At 38.7% G+C, this 13,175-nt stretch overlaps 1 long non-coding RNA gene across 3 annotated transcripts; it reads left to right on the plus strand.

The window, feature by feature from the left end:
* The first annotated feature begins 507 nt into the window (after positions 1-507).
* On the plus strand, positions 508-5,024 carry LOC116071178. Of its 3 annotated transcripts, none has more exons than XR_004110750.1 (3): positions 508-670; positions 3,594-3,865; positions 4,821-5,024. It is a non-coding gene; the product is annotated as an uncharacterized LOC116071178 (long non-coding RNA). The 3 variants fall into 3 exon arrangements; XR_004110749.1 differs by having other exon boundaries at positions 3,594-3,650; XR_004110751.1 differs by having other exon boundaries at positions 3,651-3,865.
* The last annotated feature ends 8,151 nt before the right edge of the window (positions 5,025-13,175 follow it).

The following is a 13,175-nucleotide window of genomic DNA, read 5'->3' on the forward strand; positions in this document are numbered from 1 at the left end:
AAGGGGGAATGTCAGCACGGGTCAGAGGACAGAGGTCTCTCATTCTTCTATGTGGGTCCCAGGAAGCCACTCAGGCTGGTGCTTTTCCTCACTCTATTGCGAAACGGAATAGAATCTTGAGTACCACCTCAGATGTCTTCCCTCTGCTGACGGGGAGACAAATGAGATTGGAAGGACCATGAGCCATGCCTTCCTCACTAAATCTAGAAGTGTCGTGGCCTCTTCACATCTCTATCCATCTTTGTTTACTTTCAAGAAATATCCTCTAGGATAGCTCTGTCCTGGGCTCTTATATGTAGGCAGGGCAGTTCCAGAACCTTTCAAGAAGAGAGTCACAGGAAAGAGCCAGATTGGATAGTAAGCAGAGCAGTGAGAAAGCAAATGATTTGATCTAACCAGGAGAATGCCCTTTAGATGGAATGGGAGTTCATTATTACATCCCGGATGACCTGTCTGACAGAGCTCCTGTCTCCAGGGAGCCAGTCCAAGCTCATTGCTAAGGGCAACCACTCAGAGAAGGAAAGCAAGACTCCCAGGTCAAGCTCTACTGCCTCCTCCTCTGGGGTCAGGATATAGAAAAGAGTCACAGGAACAGCCTCAGTTGCTTACCATCTGAAGTTCTAAATCTCTGAGGCTACGCCACAGAGGGGAACTTTTCCATCAAAGAAAAGTGAGCATGGAGGGAGGAGAGAATGGCAAACTTGGGAGAAAATTACAGCATTCTCTAAGACGAGCCATGAAGAAAATAATTTCCACAGGGAGGGCTCTGCCCCAAGGAAGATCTGTCATTTTAAAATGCAAGATTTAACATACAGTTTAAGAATTTTTTTCTGAAGTATGTTGGAAGTTGTCATGCTCCCAGGGAAACACTTTTACTTTTAGTAGAGAAAATAGTGTCCCTTCCTGTGGCTGCAAATGGAAACACTTGAATTTAGTTGCCTAGCCAGGGATGCTTTTCCTGTAACTTTATGCATGTATGTGTTCACACACACACACACACACACACATACAAACACACAAACACACACAATTTTACACTATAATAATAATTACATCTGATCATACAATAATATAGGCAGAAGTCTGTTTTTTTCTTAGAAAAGTTCTGCTTTTATGTCTTAACCTAATATACATACATCAGAACGATTATTGTAGTCTTAACTTTATAGGAGGCAGGACCTAATCAATACACACCTTGTTTCTCATGTGGTATGACTGGTCTTGGGACTTTTGGTACACAAGAGAACAGCTGGGGTTCTTAAAAACATCAATGTCTTCGGAGATAAAGATAGTTTATGCAATCCTCTTAGCTCAGCGAATGTCATGTATTATTCTTACTGACAGAATATCATGACTGAGGAAATATCAGGGGAGAAATAACTTTAAGTATTATTGTTTTAAATTTGTTTCTTTTTATTCTATGTGTATGCGTGTGAGCCTGAACACATGCAAGTGTTGTGTATATGTGCCTCTTGCCTGTGGAGATCAGAAAAGGAGTTGCAGGTGGTTGTGAGCTCCCTGACCTAGGAGCTGGGAACTAAATCTCAGTCTTTAGTATTAGCAGGAAGAGACTTTGATATTTGTCATCTCTCTAGACCCAACTCTCAGTTTTATAATCTATCCATTTCACTGTTCGAATTTCAGTCTGGCTCTGAGTCCATGCCTTTAGAGAGAGAAAATCTAAACAGAAACATAGACTGGCTTCATCTTCCTGGGACTCTCATGCCTCCAAAAGACCTAGTGTCACTCCACAGTCTAGTGGAATCAGGATTGACATTGGATTATCTTTATAATGGAAAGTCTTCAAATCCTAACATTTATAATTCACTAGGCTTGATGGTTGATAGGTTGTATGTGTTATATGGAGAAAATATAATTTCTGAACTGTTTACAGTCAATTTAAGACTTTAAATGCCACATTGTGTGACATATACATATAATCCTAGGTATATACTTACATATACTATATTACAAGGGGATTGAAATCCTATTATCCCCCCTCTTCTTCCTAAATTCTGGTAATTATTGGTATATGGATAACCTGTAGAAAATTCTAAAGTATATATGAAAATTGGTAAATGAAACACATATAATTTTAAAAGAAATTTAAGAGTCCTAGAGAAAGGAATGTGCAGAATGCAAATTTCGATTTCAGCCTAATATAAACTGTGATTAAGCAGCTAGTGTGAGGCTGATATGTTTTCATTAAGGTGTTATTTGACATATTCTAAGATTTTTTGGGAGCTGTAGAACCTGAATTTCTAGAACATTGATTGGCATGTGCATTAATTTTAAGCCAGCTTCTATACTCATCACAGAATATCTAACAGCAATGAGGATTATGGGTCAATTTTATATATTTCATATAAATAATATAATAAAATCTCATTTTTGCCAAGTATTTCCATAAGTGAATGTAGTGAGACTCACATTGAATAATACCTTAAACGTTCATTTGATTTGAAAGCATCAGAGCCACAGATTAGGGCTAATTCTTTTTCCTTCCTCTTCTAAGAAGAAGAAAATTCTCAAAATCTTCTTGATGTCATCCAGCACTGCCCTTATCGATGAGAACAGCAAAACTAGCATTCTGTTATAGCCAGCAACTGCAACTCTTGAGTTGGTTTCAAGCTAGACTATAAATGTATTTTTTGGTTCACCTCTGGGTACAAGATGCTATTTGGAGATTCTTCTTCCAAGTGACTCTCACTGACAGTTTGGACACTGTCCCAGATTCTTTCCAATGCTAAGACTCCACCATCTAGGTTCTTGTTGCCATCACAGCTAGCCCTGAAAGAAGATTACCAGGAAGGTAGAAGAGGGGAGGAAGAAGGGAAGATACAGGTTTTCTTTTCTTAAAAACATTAGTCATTTGAGAACTTCGCACAATGTGTTTTGATTGTAATTATGCTCCCTCCTCTAACTCTTCCCTGACTTACCCTTCTCCCTTCCCACTAAGCTCTGTGTCCTTTCTCTCCTACAAAGGCCAATTTGTTCTACCAAACATCCTAGGATGCTTGGCCTTCCACTGGGGCTGAATAGCTTTATCAAGAGCTAAAGTCTTCGAGAAATCTAACCTGTCCTTTCCTTGTTAGATACTTGGCCAAAAGTGGAACTTCGTGCCCAATTCCCTTCTTTAAGCTTGTACCTGAAGTAGACACATAAAACCATCCTCCCTTTCCTTTGTTAGAAAATGGTCACACTATTGCTATAATATGTGGGAACCTGAAGAATCACACTAACAAATAGTTTCTGAAAATACTTAAGATCTATTGAAAGAGAAGTAGTCATTTTTGCTATCTGATCTTATCTTGTTTTAGAAACTCAACACAGTTGATCAGATCCACATTTGATTTGATCATAATTCTCAAATTTCCCAAACTGTTCCTTCATACGGGCAGGAAAAAATAGTGGATTCTATTCAGATTAAGATGTGTCACTGCTCACATCTTGTGAAAGTCTTAACCTTCATTTCACTGGTGAGGTTTCCTTAGCATGGGAAGAATATAGTGGGCATGGGAGCAGGGATGACAGTCTTCTATATGACAGCCCACATACAATATTTAACCTTCATTATCTGATTTATTCCCCAGATGCTAAAAAGAGTACCTACTGGGAAATGTTTGAGAAACTCAAATCTGTTCCAACAGGTAAAGAAGACTTTGGGTACGTTGGCCACTTGGTACTGCCTGGGCTGAGATTTTACTGAGGAAAAACTGCCAATGTAATCAGAAGTTCTTAAAGACAAATATTTGGAGAGAGCATGTGGCATGTTAATTTCTCATGATAGAGAGGTTTTTTATATAACTGAGGCTGGCACTGAACTGAAGAGCCTCCTGCCTCAGGCCAAGTACTGTGATTGCAGGTATGTACCCATACACCAGATGATAACTCTTACTAAAAATTGCTTGAGAAATAGGGTGCACCCCTGGCACATTGTACATTTTAACTTGCTCTTTCAAATCTCTGTGAAAAGGAAATATCATCCCCAAATAAGTCATAAAGAGTTTACTACTCAAGAGCAGATGGCCTCTCCAAGACTCAAGTGTCATGGACTCTGAGGGTAAATGTGTTCTCCTGCTGAGGCACATGGGATTCTGATGCAGAATGATGTTCATGTCTGGTTAGATTTGATTTTAAGGACTTCTAAGTCTGATTGCATGGTATTTTCTCTCTTTCTCCTTCTGTGAGTAGTGCTTGCAGTCTTCAGGGATCATCAGATAGAAATGAAATGCATAGAAATGATGACCTCTGCCCTTTCCAATACAAAATACTCCACTGGGTTAGCAAGGTCATACCTCTCCCCATTGTCACTTGGTGTGTAAATTCCCTTAGTGGCAGAATGTGTCCTGGTACTGACTGCTGGTATTTCTGTCATCACCTGGAGTGCCAGTACCTACTCCACTCTGGGAGTGAGTCAGCCTAAGAACGTGCACAGCCATGATTTTTATTTAATCAAATAATGAAATAGAATGCATCTCGGGAAATACTACATATCATAGTGACCCAAATTGCTTGTGCAATTCCATGTTTTTATAATATACCATCTAATTTGCCATTATCATTCAAAGTAACTTCATTTTTTTTCCTGGTGGAGCAATGGAAATTACTGTAACTTATAATTTTGTAGTAATTATAGAGAGAACTCACATAATTAGTGCAAGATCACTGTTCTATTTATTTTCCCAAATGAATCACATCCTTAGGACAGGAAACCCTTATGTGCAGTTTTAAGGTATTGAGTTACTATCTACAGATCAGGTGATGTCTCAATAAACAACAATCTGGGTGGTTTTTTTTTTCCTTCTATTTCCTTCTAGAACATTCTGCCTGGCCAAATTAAGAAAAGGGGCAAAGAGTCCACAGAAATTCCTGAAGTCTGAATTATCTGAGTTCTGACTATATGAGATGTAAGCATACCTGTGACTTTCTTCTTACAACTGCAATTACACGATGTCAAATTCTCTCATGAAATAGAAAGTGAAAAATGACATAAAAATGTGAATCTGAAATACTCCAAACTGCAAAACTTTCAAATCTGATCTCATGTGAAGTGTCAACAAAACAAAAAACAAAACGAAAACAACAGAACCTCCCCCCAAAAAAACCCACAGGTATACTAAAGGATTCCACCAAATTCATGAAACATACACAAAGCTTCTATGAAACAAATTTCACGTTTAGAATTGAGGCCCATACCGAACATACCTCATTACATATGTGTAAGTGTTTCAAAGCTGAAATATCAAAGGCTTCTAGTCCCAAGCATTTGGAATAATGGGTGTACAAGGCTGGTGATCTACCTTAGTTGATCAAGTGCTTACCTAGCATGCATCTAGGTCTTGGTTGATGCCCAGCACTACATTAAACTGGATTAGTAATGCTTGTAATCCAGCACTGGAATTTAAAGTCATTCTCAGTTACATGGAGAATTTAAAGACAGCCTGAGATATATGAGACCCTGCCCTCTACTTCTCCCCACCCCTCCAGATTGTATGTATACATGTAACAAAAATGATCCTCTCCATTCAGACTACAGTTCTCTCTTCCATATAGACAGTGATCCCAAAGGACTTAAATTCCATACTCTCTAAATTTCATGTTCCTTTTAAATCTGCATTGTATGTAAACAGCCTCCCATTGATAGTAGAATGATGGATTGTATGTTCTAGACCTTCCAAAAGCTCTTCCCTAATCCCATTGCTCTTTTGTTTTAAGATCTCATAACTCCTTGGTTTGTTTCATCTCCTTGTGAACAAGCTGTTCTACATGTTGCGAGACACTTGGTAGTTTTCAAAGCTATGATTACCAGTTTTTTTTTTAAATTATTGGTATCGATTATAAGAAAAGACAGTGAAAAATCTGTGAGAATACATAAAGGCAGATTCATGAAATGGAGTACTAATCAAATGCACATGGACAGCTGGAGAACCTGTGGGTATTCCTGTGAGCAGAGCAGAAAGAAGGGGCACTCAACAAGGAATCCATTGAACAATAATCAGTGAAGCTGATTTTCAATGTGGAAATAAATGATAAATAGAAATTGGCATTCCAACTCAAATTGCTAGGTGGTCATCTCACAAGGTCCCACCCCTAGATGAAGAGCTAGAGGTAATTAATGGATATTGAGAGAACTCCAATCACCCAGCCCCAGGAGCAAGACCCTGGTATATTATCCAGTCCTAGGTTGTCATCCTTAAACACATATACATACAAGCAAGACTAAATGAACTCAGCAAAAAGTGTATACACATATATACATACATACACACATACATACATACATATATACATACATACATACATATATACATACATACATATATACATACTTATGTACACCACACACACACACACACACAAGCAAGACTAAATGAACTCAGCAGAAAAGTGTATACACATATATACATACATACACACATACATACACACACACACAAGCAAGACTAAATGAACTCAGCCGAAAAGTGCATGTATACATACATATACACATACATACATACATATATACATACATACATACATATATACATACATACATATATACATACTTATGTACACCACACACACACACACAAGCAAGACTAAATGAACTCAGCAGAAAAGTGCATATATACATACATACACACATACATACATACATACATATATACATACATACATATATACATACTTATGTACACCACACACACACACACACACACAAGCAAGACTAAATGAACTCAGCAGAAAGTGTATACACATATATACATACATACACACATACATACACACATACATACATACATACATACATACTTATGTATACCACACACACACACACACACACACACACACACACACACATGGGGTGGGGAGACAGAGACATAGAAATAGAAGGATGGCAGAGGGAGTGGGGATAGAACACAGGGAGAGTTGGGTTGGGGAAGAAAGAGGAGTAGAAACAATGCAAATACAGAAAAAAAGTAAAAATTAATTTTTATAAGAAATGAAAACTGCAGACATTTTTTCATGATGCAATGCTACGAATGACCTTTGGGCTGAATGAATAATGTCAAAAAGATCAAGAAGTTCAAATAAATCAATCTCCGCAACAGTGTCCTCATAATTTGCTAGACATTGCATCACAGAGACTCCAAACAACCCACAAAGTTGCATCTCAGATAAGGTGACCTCCCAAACAAGCAAGCAGAACTAGTAATCTTCCTTCTGCCATAGCACACCACAGAGTCCCAAAGCCTTCTTTGATCCTTAATACCTTATTTGCTATTATTTTATTTTGCTTTTTGTCCTATGCCAACCCCGCTCCCAGGGTACAAGCCTGGAGCCTCCCCTCCTCCACAGGGATTCGCACTATGGCACTTACTGCTCAGGAGACATTCAGTTGTCCACTTAAAGAAAGGCAGGGATGAACATTAAATATGATTTGCTTACAATACAATCTTTGTTCTTGATCTGCCTTTCATAAGACAAGAGGGAAAACACACCACTGGGTTCTGAGAGACATGCGTGCCTTTAATATGTCTGTAACAAGGAGTACTGTCACAAAGATCTTTGCTTCAATGAATGTTGGCAATGTTGGAAAGATTTCTATTTCTTCTTCCTCTCCTGCTGAGACTTCTGGCTACTTAATTGATATACTGGACTGGCTATTCTCAGTAACTAGCATGATGATCAACCTTTGTTTACAGAGTCTAAATATTATAGATTTATGTTCTAAAATTTATAGGTTTATATCTATTTCAAATACACAAACACACATGATGGGATAACATCATATTTGATCATATCCCACTACCCAATATAAATTAACTCCTAGTCCCAAAATACAGAGTTTTGATATTTTGTGGGAACTTGCAACACACTTAACAGAGTATCTAGGTGGCAGGACAACACTATAGTGTCCCAGCAGCTTCCATGGTGGCAAGTTGAGGGAAACAGCTTACAGCCTGGACTTGTGTATCATAAACCAGAGCCCATCTTTCCTGCTGGTGGGCCTAAGATTATTTGCTATTTGGTTATGAATCATGGAAAACATGGTTCCTTTATTGCCACTCTGGGTTTTAGAGCACATTCTGCAATTCAAACTTAGTGAAGAATCATGTCCACCATCGAAAGCTATGGCTGATCTTGCAAAGAACCTGGGTTCAAATCCCAGCACCCACATGATTTCTCACAACTGTCTGTAACTCCAGTCCCAGGGGCTCCATTGCCCTCTTCTGGCCTGCTTGGGCACTGCACACTGCACTCCCATGATTCACAAATACACGTGCAGTTAGAACTCCCATACATATTCTTTCTAATTAAAATACTGAGGAATCTAGCAAACTAAAATAGGCAGAATAGAATCAAGTTCCCAGCTCAATCTCACTGAAACCATTTCCACATTTTTTTTTTCTCCTGAGCAAGCCATCTGGGGAAACCCAGGGATCTCACCTATGCAACTGCAATGACAGCTTTTGTGACAACTGTCACAACAGGGTCCCAGATAGAGTAACCCCAGGAAGCTCTTTGCAGGGTATTCCTGGGAGAGAGCAAGGTAAACTCTATTGTAGGCACTAGATCCTTGCCCCTCCCCTTCCCTTTTATATGGGATATTCTGAACTGAGCTGATCTGTGGGCCAGGATGGACTTGCTCACAGTACTTACATTGACAAAAAGAAACAAAATATGGGGCATTATTTTGGTATTTGTGAGGGTAGAAAATGTAAGGGATGGGAAAGAAATCTAAATCCTAGATCCTATGGTTAGACTGCAAAATGATTTTATGTTAGCTCAAATTAATAATAAAAATAATTCTTAATGGCAAGACTTGAGGAGAGAAGGTCAAGTGACTGAAGCTTAAGACAGCCCAGCTGCGGAAAGTAACTGGACATTAGGAAAGAGGATGAAGGGCCTGTAAACAACGCTTGCCATGGTAGGAACATCTCATAGTCAAAGACACCTTGGAATATTCTTTTCCTGGTATGGGTCCCTTCACTCGTGACAAGTTCCAACATAGATATAAAATTTCATTAAAACATGAGAATACTTTATTTTAGATAGCTAAAGAGAAGTGAAAGGATTTTCCTTCAATGCAGTGATAAAGAAAAAAAAGCAACTTGGGGTTTCCTGTGTTCTTGTGTGACCTTAGAGGTGCTGGGTCCTGAACCCCAAGAATAAAAATGATAAGTACTCTGGGGTTACTGGCAGACCCACTTTTTTCTCCATTCATTTCTGGGTGATACATCCTGACAAATTTGCTTCCACAAATGGCTTAAGATGGTCATGCAGCATCACCAAATCCTTGGTGTGATGCCACTGAGGCCACAAGCCCTTTACACGCTCACTCACTCAGGCTGTTCAAAGAGCCCAGTCGGACATTGTCATTAAGAAAGTGTATCCCACTATATAGATGTAGGCTACCACTTCCTTTACTATGTTTAGTTACAGTCACATGATCAGTCTCTTTTTTACTGACATTTTGAGACAACAAATACTGGTGGCAAGAGAACTTAGGGCAGTCTTATGATATGGTACACCGAGACAACTGAAAATTACTTTTGATTAGAGAACTCACAATGAGGGCAAGAGTACATCATTTGAAAAGAGCCCTGTATACATATATAGTCTATTCATGTACCTTTATAGCCCACTTGGAAATGAAAACAATAATCATGCAAATATATAATTGAAAGCAACACATTGACACATTGCTCTTGGGGTGAGGAAAAAAATAATTCTTTTTGCTCAGTGCACTGGTGTTTGCACAGCTCACCCTAATCCTGTACTTTCAAAAATAGGGAAGGGATTGTGTCCTATAATTAGTGTCAACTTAGATATAAGCCAACTTTCAGATCTCCAAATATTTTTCCTTGGATTCTGTAAATGATAGAAACTCTTGCAAATGTTTAAGTTTCATGTTTCAGGAAGTATATGCCTTAGGTATTCACCTACTCATAAACATACTTACATATAAGTTCACATGTCTCATGAATGGGCTTTTCATTAATGTAAGTCAGTGGTATAATCCAACATTTAAAAAGCCAGGGAGAAGTCTAGAAAGTATAGGCAGCTGCTTGCATTTCAGTTCAAGACAAAATGCCACAAAATTTCCAACTTTGAATTCCAGAGAAGAGGAATGAGAGCTTATTGGAGACTAAGTCTAATCTTGCTTTTCAGTTTGACCCTGAAGCAGGGAGCAGTGACATCTCTGTTCCCAGACAATTCTACTGCATATTGGAGAATGTTGAACACTCTGGTCTGCCCATCAACTCACCAGAGAGACTTATCTATCAAAGTCTTCATCAAATAAACTAGAGCAAACTTGATAGATTTTGTCAGTGCACAAAGCAAGTTTAAAATAATGTGGAATATTCTAGAAAGGTTATTTTTTAAAAAAGTTTGACTCTCCATAGAGGAAGGGACACATACTTTAAATGTATGACCAACCTCTTCTCGATTTTCTCATCATGTCATGCTGCTTAATTGAGAAAACAGCCTTCCAAGAAGACATAAAAATCATGTATAAAAGCAGAAACAAAACTGGCCAACATCATGTGTCTTTGTTAGGGTAAGCAGCTTAGTGGATACGGATGGCATGTGAATGAATTCTGGAGACCATGTGTGCCAAGTACCACTCCAGCTGGCCCTGCAGGCAGCACAGATCAAAGAAAAGAAATCAGGTCTTGGAGCCAGGCAGATTTGGGCATAGAGCACACTTTTGAAGCTCCACTACTCAATAACTGGATGACTCTAGATGCATAAGCTCACATTTGGGCTCCTCAGTTGTTACATTACATAAAATCATTATCTGGTTATTCTGATAGCAACGATTAATTTTTTTTTAATTATCTCTGCACAATCAATGATTTCCCAATAGACTGAGGCAACTATCTTCCATAGAAGAGTAAAGTTGGGGCAATGGATTTGGTTGTCATGATCAAATCCCATGCCTCACACCAGAATTGATGCTAAAGAATAGGAGGGGTCACAGGGCCAATAGAGTTTGGAAAGGAAGGGTTTGGCTAAAGGATAGCTGTGATGATCAATCAGTGAAAAGAGTTCCAGGTAGATACTACGTAAAGCCTCAGACCGTGAATCCCCTCTATACTCAGCAGCTGCTTTACTGCTGTGACTGACAGTAACTCAAGGGAAGAAAGGTATTTGCATTTTACAATTTAAGCAGGGAAGGCACAGGCGGCCTATTGTGTGAGGAGACTGGCTACATGGTATCTGTAGTTAAGAACCAAACAGAAGAGAGGAAGCGAGGTTGGGCTATCATACCTCATGGCCCAATTTCAACGACTCACTTTCTCCAGCAAGGCTCCATGTCCAAAAACTTCTCCAACTATTTAAAACAGGGCCACCATCTGCTGATCAAATGTTCAAATCCTTGAGCCTATGGAGAACATTTCATATTCAAAAACCACGGCACGCACTGTTCTCTTCTTTAGCACATGTGGAACTGAAGGCATGTGGAAAGCCTCAGAAGCAAGTGTTCTCAGGTTCCTGGCTCCTACCTCTTGGCTCTTTCTATGTCCTAAAGAAACAGAAAGGTGAACATCTGCTTTCTCCACAGTAGTTCAGAATACTCCCTCTCAGAGCTGAAAGACGTCAAGCAAAAAGGACACTGATTACGTCCTCCTTCTCTTTTGCCCACCTTCACTCCAGAAAGATCTTGCCCAATGCCAGTGAGAAAAGTTGGAGAATGTGCAGAGAGACTTAGAAGATTCTGGCACAGTTGCTTCTTCCCTTGTGGTCATCTCCTATGGCCCATGCATATGACAGCTGTATGGCTGTCTCTTCTCTCAGCCTGAGCATAAGAACACATGCTGTGCTGGTTGTTTTTATATCACCCCAATACAAGTCAAGGTTTTCTGGGAAGAGGAGACCTCAGCTGAGAAAATTGCTCTACCAGATTGGCCTGTAGGAGAGCCTGTAGGACATCTTCATGATTCATGATTAATGTTGGAGCTCCCAGCACATTGTGGGTTGTACCATCCCATGCCTATAATCCTGGGTTGTATAAAAACTGCCTGAGTCCTCCCTGGAAAGAAAGCTAGTAAGCTGTAACCTTCTATGGCCTCTGCTTCAGTTCCTGTTTTGAGTTCTTGCTCCAAGGTTCTCTAGCAGTTTGAGCCTGAGGCATGGTAAACTCAGGGATGGCATGTCAATCCAACTTTCTATCTTAGTTTTCAGTGTGGTCAGTAAGAGGTAAAATAAAACCTCTTTGTAAGTGAATCATTTTGCCACTTATATGGCTGAATTTTAGCATTTTCTCTCTTTATCTAGAAATCTCGTCTCACATTTTTTCTCAAATGGTTCACATTTATTTTTTAATTCAACCCATGGTACATACTAATATGAAAAACATTTCACACAATATATTGGAGGAGATAGACTTGTAGATTTATTGAAAAGAGGGGTTATTTTTATTTTTGTTAGGGTTTCTTTGATAGTTTCATAATTAAATATAAAGAATACTGAAAATTTAGATTTTTCAATCTTTTCTTCCTTTATCATTGGTTAGTAATTTACAGTGATGCTCTGACTGGTCTTGAATTAACATTATTAAGCAATTTTCCTGCCTCAGGCTCTCCAGTAGCTGAAGCTCTAAGTATGCGCCCATAATGATATAATAAACTGTGTTTTTCCTTAAAGCAATGCATGGAACATAACTATTTAAAAAAATCTATCAGAGATTCTAGATCCTATAAAATGAGGTTTCAGGTAACATTTAAACAGCATGTCTTCTGCGGAAGCTTATACATTTCTTGAGTAGAATTACTGTATTTGCCAAGATCTGTAGTTTTAGAAGTTTATACTCTTAACAACCACACCTCAATTGTAAAAGATACTTAATAAACAATGGTCATCTTTGATTATAATAATATATTGGTCCTTTTATGTCATCTGAGTTTCACACTTCAGGGTCTAATTTAAAATATTCTTATTTGGACTTACTGGCAAAAACTGTGGAGAGTCTACTTCCTCAAATCTTCTGAACTTTAAGACTTCTTCAAAACTTCTGAAATAATTACTTGGTAATTTTAATCTTCCTACTGTTTTTAGTTTTGATTTCACATAGAGGTCTTTAGGTTGCAGTCCAGTGAGTTGGTACAACAGATAACATGAACTAACTAGTACCCTCAGAGCTCCCAGGGTCTCAACCACCAACCAAGGACTGCACATAG

The sequence above is a fragment of the Mastomys coucha genome, unplaced genomic scaffold, assembly GCF_008632895.1.
Source record: "Mastomys coucha isolate ucsf_1 unplaced genomic scaffold, UCSF_Mcou_1 pScaffold22, whole genome shotgun sequence".
NCBI classification, from domain to species: Eukaryota; Metazoa; Chordata; class Mammalia; order Rodentia; family Muridae; genus Mastomys; species Mastomys coucha.